Here is a 4761-nt window from a genome sequence, read left to right on the forward strand (position 1 = left end):
GAGAGATGATGGACTCTGAAAAACAAACCGAGGGTTCTAGAGGGGAGGGGGAGGGGGAGGGGGGATGGGTTAGCCTGGTGATGGGTATTAAAGAGGGCACGTTCTGCGTGGAGCACTGGGTGTTATGCACAAACAATGAATCATGGAACACTGCATCAAGAACTAATGATGTAATGTATGGTGATTAACATAACCATAAAAAATTTTAAAAATAAATAAGTAAATAAATAAATAGGGGTCCCCTCCAGCCTCAGATCCCAGACTGGCAAAGGGGATCTGAGTAACCAACAAACTTAGGGCCAGAGCGATTGGGACAGGAGAGCAGAGGCAATGGGAGTGTCACTCTGGTCTTCCCCAAGGGGACAGGTGACATGGCAGACAAGAACAGCCCATGGGAGATCAAGGCCACATGAGGGAGAATCTTATGGGCTCAGAAAGAGGGAGAGAAGCAAGAGCAGACAAACAGAGATCCAACTGTGGGAGGAGATTTGGGGATGCTTTTTAGTGTGCTGGAAAGCAAGTAGGACCAGATGGCTGCTCCCCGACATGACAACCAAAGGACAGGGCAGAAGGCACAGAGAATGCAAGGCTTTGCAGGCCCTGGTGTGGGTCCATGCAGGAAGGGATGGGAATGAGGAGGGGTCTCCACACCCACCAAGGGAGGGAAGGAAGCAGGAGGCTCCCCTAAAAGTTACAAGGCCAGAGGCAGGGTTAGATATCATCCAGGCACTCTCTCACCTATGCCCACCCATTCACAGGCATGATGAAGATGGGGAAACTGAGGCCCAGAGAGAGGAGTTGTCTCGACTGAGCGTTGAGGAGGCTTCCTCTAAGAACTGAAATCTCATTCCCAGGCCAGCCCCGTGCCTCGGGACTTCTCATTCTGCAGGCTCTCCCTTCAAACCCGTCAGGATCGCCATACACAGCCTCTCTCCAGACCTCAAAGGCTCAAGGGGCCTGGGAGTTCTGCTCACGCCCCCAAGCCTCCTCATTCTCTGTAGCCGCTGCCCGCCAGGGCGCTCCGCTACCTCGAGACTCCCCCTTTCCTTCTAACCTCCATTTAGACCCCGGGACGGCCGAAGGGGAAACCGGGGCATCCCCTTCCCCCAAGCCCGACGGCCGGGATGGCTCAAAAGCCAAGCGTCCGAGACCCGGGGGCAGCTCCCCTCGGCGCCCAGCTCCTCCCCGCGCTCCCGTGCTGGGTAGAGGGGCACTCACCGCACAGTCACCTGCGCCCCAATTCCTCCTTGCGGTCTGGGCGCAAAACTCAAGGCTCGGACACCCATTCCGGCTCCGCTCAGGCCCCGCCCCTTCTGTCCGGGAGCCCCGCCCCAGCGCCCTGGCCACCCACCCGGCCCTGCGGGACACTCAGTCCCGGCCCGGGCGCCCCGCCCCGCGCTGGGCCCAGCCACCCTGCCCCGCGGGCCACACCCCTCCGGCCCGGGCGCCCCGCCCCGCGCGGTACCCATCTACCCCGCCCTGCGGGACACTCAGCCCCGGCCCCGGGCGCCCCGCCCCGCGCTGGGCCCACCCATCCTGCCCTGCGGGCCACACACCCCTTCCGCCGCCGGCCGGTCCTGGCACCCTGCCCCGCGGCCACCCCTGGGCCACCCAGAGGTCTCCCGAGACTGGACAGGAGGGTGAACAGGAGCAGGCCTGGGCAGCCCGTCAATTGGACCCGGGCCAAGTGTGTCCCACTTAGTGAGCCACCTTTCTACTAGAGGGAACCAGAGGCCCCCTCCCGAGACACACACGCCCAGACATCCTGTGGAAGGAAAAGCTGGGAAAGCTGTGGAAGCCAGTATTAACCAAAGCACTCTTTGACAGCCAGTAAGTCCATAGTCACCTAAGGCCTTAGTATTGTGGAGTCCCAGAACAGTGTTTTCCAGAGTGTGATGGGTTACATGTTAGGTGAGAGTGGACAGGGCATTTCAAGTTCCTCTTTTTTCCTTCTTCCTGCAAGCCTTCTGTTTAAGTTGAAGCAAGCCCTCTCTGTTTGGAACTAATGGGGCTTGAGCCTCTCTCTAACACTGCCTGGTCTACTTGGCTCTCCTACAACATCTAACTAGAATTTAACAGCATTGTTTTGTTTCCATTAAATTAAATTTATTTCAGTTTATGGCTTCCAGTTCTTCCGAGCAAGTGACACTGGTTTTCCATTGAAGGTATTAAAACGTTCCTTTTAAAACACTCTTATTTGGAAATTTTCTCATGTAAAGCAAAATATCTGACATTTTTACATGGTGCTTATTATGTGCCAGGCTTTACCTACATTAACCCAATTAATCTCAGCTACGGGCTATTGGCTATCATTATTTAAAATTTATAGATGAAGCAACTGAGGCACAAGAAACGTTAATTAACCTATCCAAGTAGAGACAGCAGAGCCAAGATTTGCCCCCCTGGCACCAAAGTTCTGGCTCTGACCACTACCCCACATTGCCTCCAGGTGAATCCCTGCACAGGTGGCGTGCAGTGGCCTCGGTTGGGGAATGCTGAGTTAGAAGGACTGCCTCTACCCCAGGGAAATCATTCCAGATAGTGCACAGATCTATCTACAGGAATGTTCACCACCCTCTTATCTACAACAGTGAAAAGCTGGATAATAGCAGATTACTTAAGAACACTCACTGACAGAGCAACTGAACCTCCAGCTGAGCTGACTCATCTTCTCTCCTACCCCACGTCCAACCTGGGAGCACATTTTCCAGCTTGACCTTCAAAATAGACTCAGAATGCAGCCACTTCTTACTATATCCACCATGACCACCTGGGTTCAAATCTCCGACGTCTCTCACCTGGTTTTGGCAGGAGCTCCCGGCTGTTGTCCATGATTCCACCTATAGTCTTTCTTCAACACAGCAGCTGCAGTGAGTTGGTTAAAAAAAAAAAAAAAAAAGAGTGAAATGCTATCACTCCTTTGCTGAAACCCCTCCGCTGAGTTCCATCTCAGAGTTAAAGAGAGTGGAGGTCCTTACAATTACTGTTTGCCCCCAGGGACCTCTCTGAACTACCCCCTCATTCATTCTGCTCTAGCCACACTGGTCTCCTGGCTGTTCCTGGAATGTGCCAGGCCGGCTGCTACCACTGGGCCTTTGCATTTGCCGTTCCTTCAGCCTGGAATGCTTCTCCGCTAGAAATCTACATGGCTCCCTCCTTCACCTCTTTCAGGCCTTTGCTTATATGTGACTTTCTCAGTGAGGCCTTCCCTGACCCTCCTATGTACAATGGCAACCCCTCCCCCTGCAACCCTCTCCCTGCTTTATTTTGTATTTTTCTCCCATCTCAAGCGCACTTATCTGTATACAACACACTGTATATATTTACTTATTTATTGTCTTTGATGTTAGTCTCTCAACCAAAAGAACATGAGCTGCAAGGTAACAGAAACCTTTCTGTCTTGGTCCCTGTGTTACCTCGGGGCCTAGAACAGGACCTGGCATGCCATAAATATTTAAGTGAATGTACCAACAATGATGCTCTAGTCTAATAACCAAGGAAAGTGGATGATACTGTAGCCCACAAGAGTCGCAGCCTCATAAACATCATGTTGGGTGAAAGAATCCAGATGCAAAAACGTAATACTGTCTGATATCATTTATATAAAGTTCAAAAGCAGGAAAAACAAGTTACAGTGATAGGAGCCAGGATAGAGGTTATAACAGGGGAAGAGGTCAGAGGTAGTGACCAGGAAGGGGTACAAAGGGGATTTCTGGGGTGCTAATAATGTTCTATTTTTTTTATCTGAGTGGCAGTTATATGGGTGTGAATACCTTGTGAAAACTGATCAAGCTAAACACTTATGGTATTCGCATTTTCCCTTACACTTGTATTTCAATAGAAATTTATTTTTAAAAGATGTTACAAAGGTATGCTTTTTAGCATGGTGAGACATCATGATATATGGCTAAATTCAAAAAAGTAGGTTGCTTTTCAACAGGAACACCAAGACAAGCGAAGGGGGGAAAGCAGTCTTTTCAATGAATGGTGCTGGGAAAATTGCACCATTTGCCACATGCACAAGAATGAATTTGGTTCCCCGCCTCATATCTGCAAAAATTAATTCAAAGTGGATCAAAGACCTAAATGTAAGAGCTAAAACAAAAAACTCTTAGAAGTAAGTATAGGTGTGAATCTTTGTGACCTGTTATGTCTCAGTACAACCATAACGATGCCCATCCCCCTCCAGTCTCTGGCCCCGATTTTATTTTATTCTATTTTTTTAAAGATTTTACTTATTTCTTTGAGAGAGAGAGAATCAGAGAGAGCACGAGAGGGAAGAGGGTCAGAGGGAGAAGCAGACTCCCTGCTGAGCAGGGAGCCTGATGTGGGACTCGATCCCGGGACTCCAGGATCATGACCTGAGCCGAAGGCAGTCGCTTAACCAACTGAGCCACCCAGGCGCCCTGGTCCCAATTTTAAAATCCCACAGTATGGCGGCATCCGGCTGGCTCAGTCTGAGGAGCACTGACTCTTCATCTCCTGGTCACGAGTTCGAGCCCCACATTGGATGTAGAGATTACTAAAAATAAAAAAAAATAAAAATGAATAAATAAACTTTAAAAATTCCACAGTATTAAGCCCCTATGAAGGGCTTTTTTTTTGAAAAATAATTTTTTATAACAATATTAGGTCCCGGTGCACAACATAATGACTCAGTGTTCGTATGTATTATGAAATGATGACCACAATAAGTCTAGTCATGGAACATAGTGAAAGAATTGTTTTCCTTTTGTGATGAGAACTTTTAAGATCTAGTCT

The 4761-nt window shown here is 49.6% G+C and overlaps 1 protein-coding gene across 4 annotated transcripts in view; it reads right to left on the minus strand.

Moving 5' to 3' along the window:
* The window catches only part of NOD2 (nucleotide binding oligomerization domain containing 2), a 35736-nt gene extending 34373 nt beyond the window's left edge, over positions 1-1363 (minus strand). For 2 of the 4 annotated variants that reach the window (XR_012375748.1, XM_025852330.2), the window contains exon 1: positions 1219-1363. The gene's annotated coding sequence lies outside the window, so the exon portion shown is untranslated. The remainder of the gene's footprint in view (positions 1-1218) is intronic. The other 2 variants (XM_025852333.2, XM_025852336.2) reach the window with 2 other exon arrangements.
* Positions 1364-4761: the final 3398 nt, after the last annotated feature.

The sequence above is a fragment of the Callorhinus ursinus genome, unplaced genomic scaffold (genome assembly GCF_003265705.2).
Source record: "Callorhinus ursinus isolate GAN/ISIS: 27379988/994484 unplaced genomic scaffold, GSC_fseal_2.0 scaffold56, whole genome shotgun sequence".
NCBI lineage: Eukaryota > Metazoa > Chordata > Mammalia > Carnivora > Otariidae > Callorhinus > Callorhinus ursinus.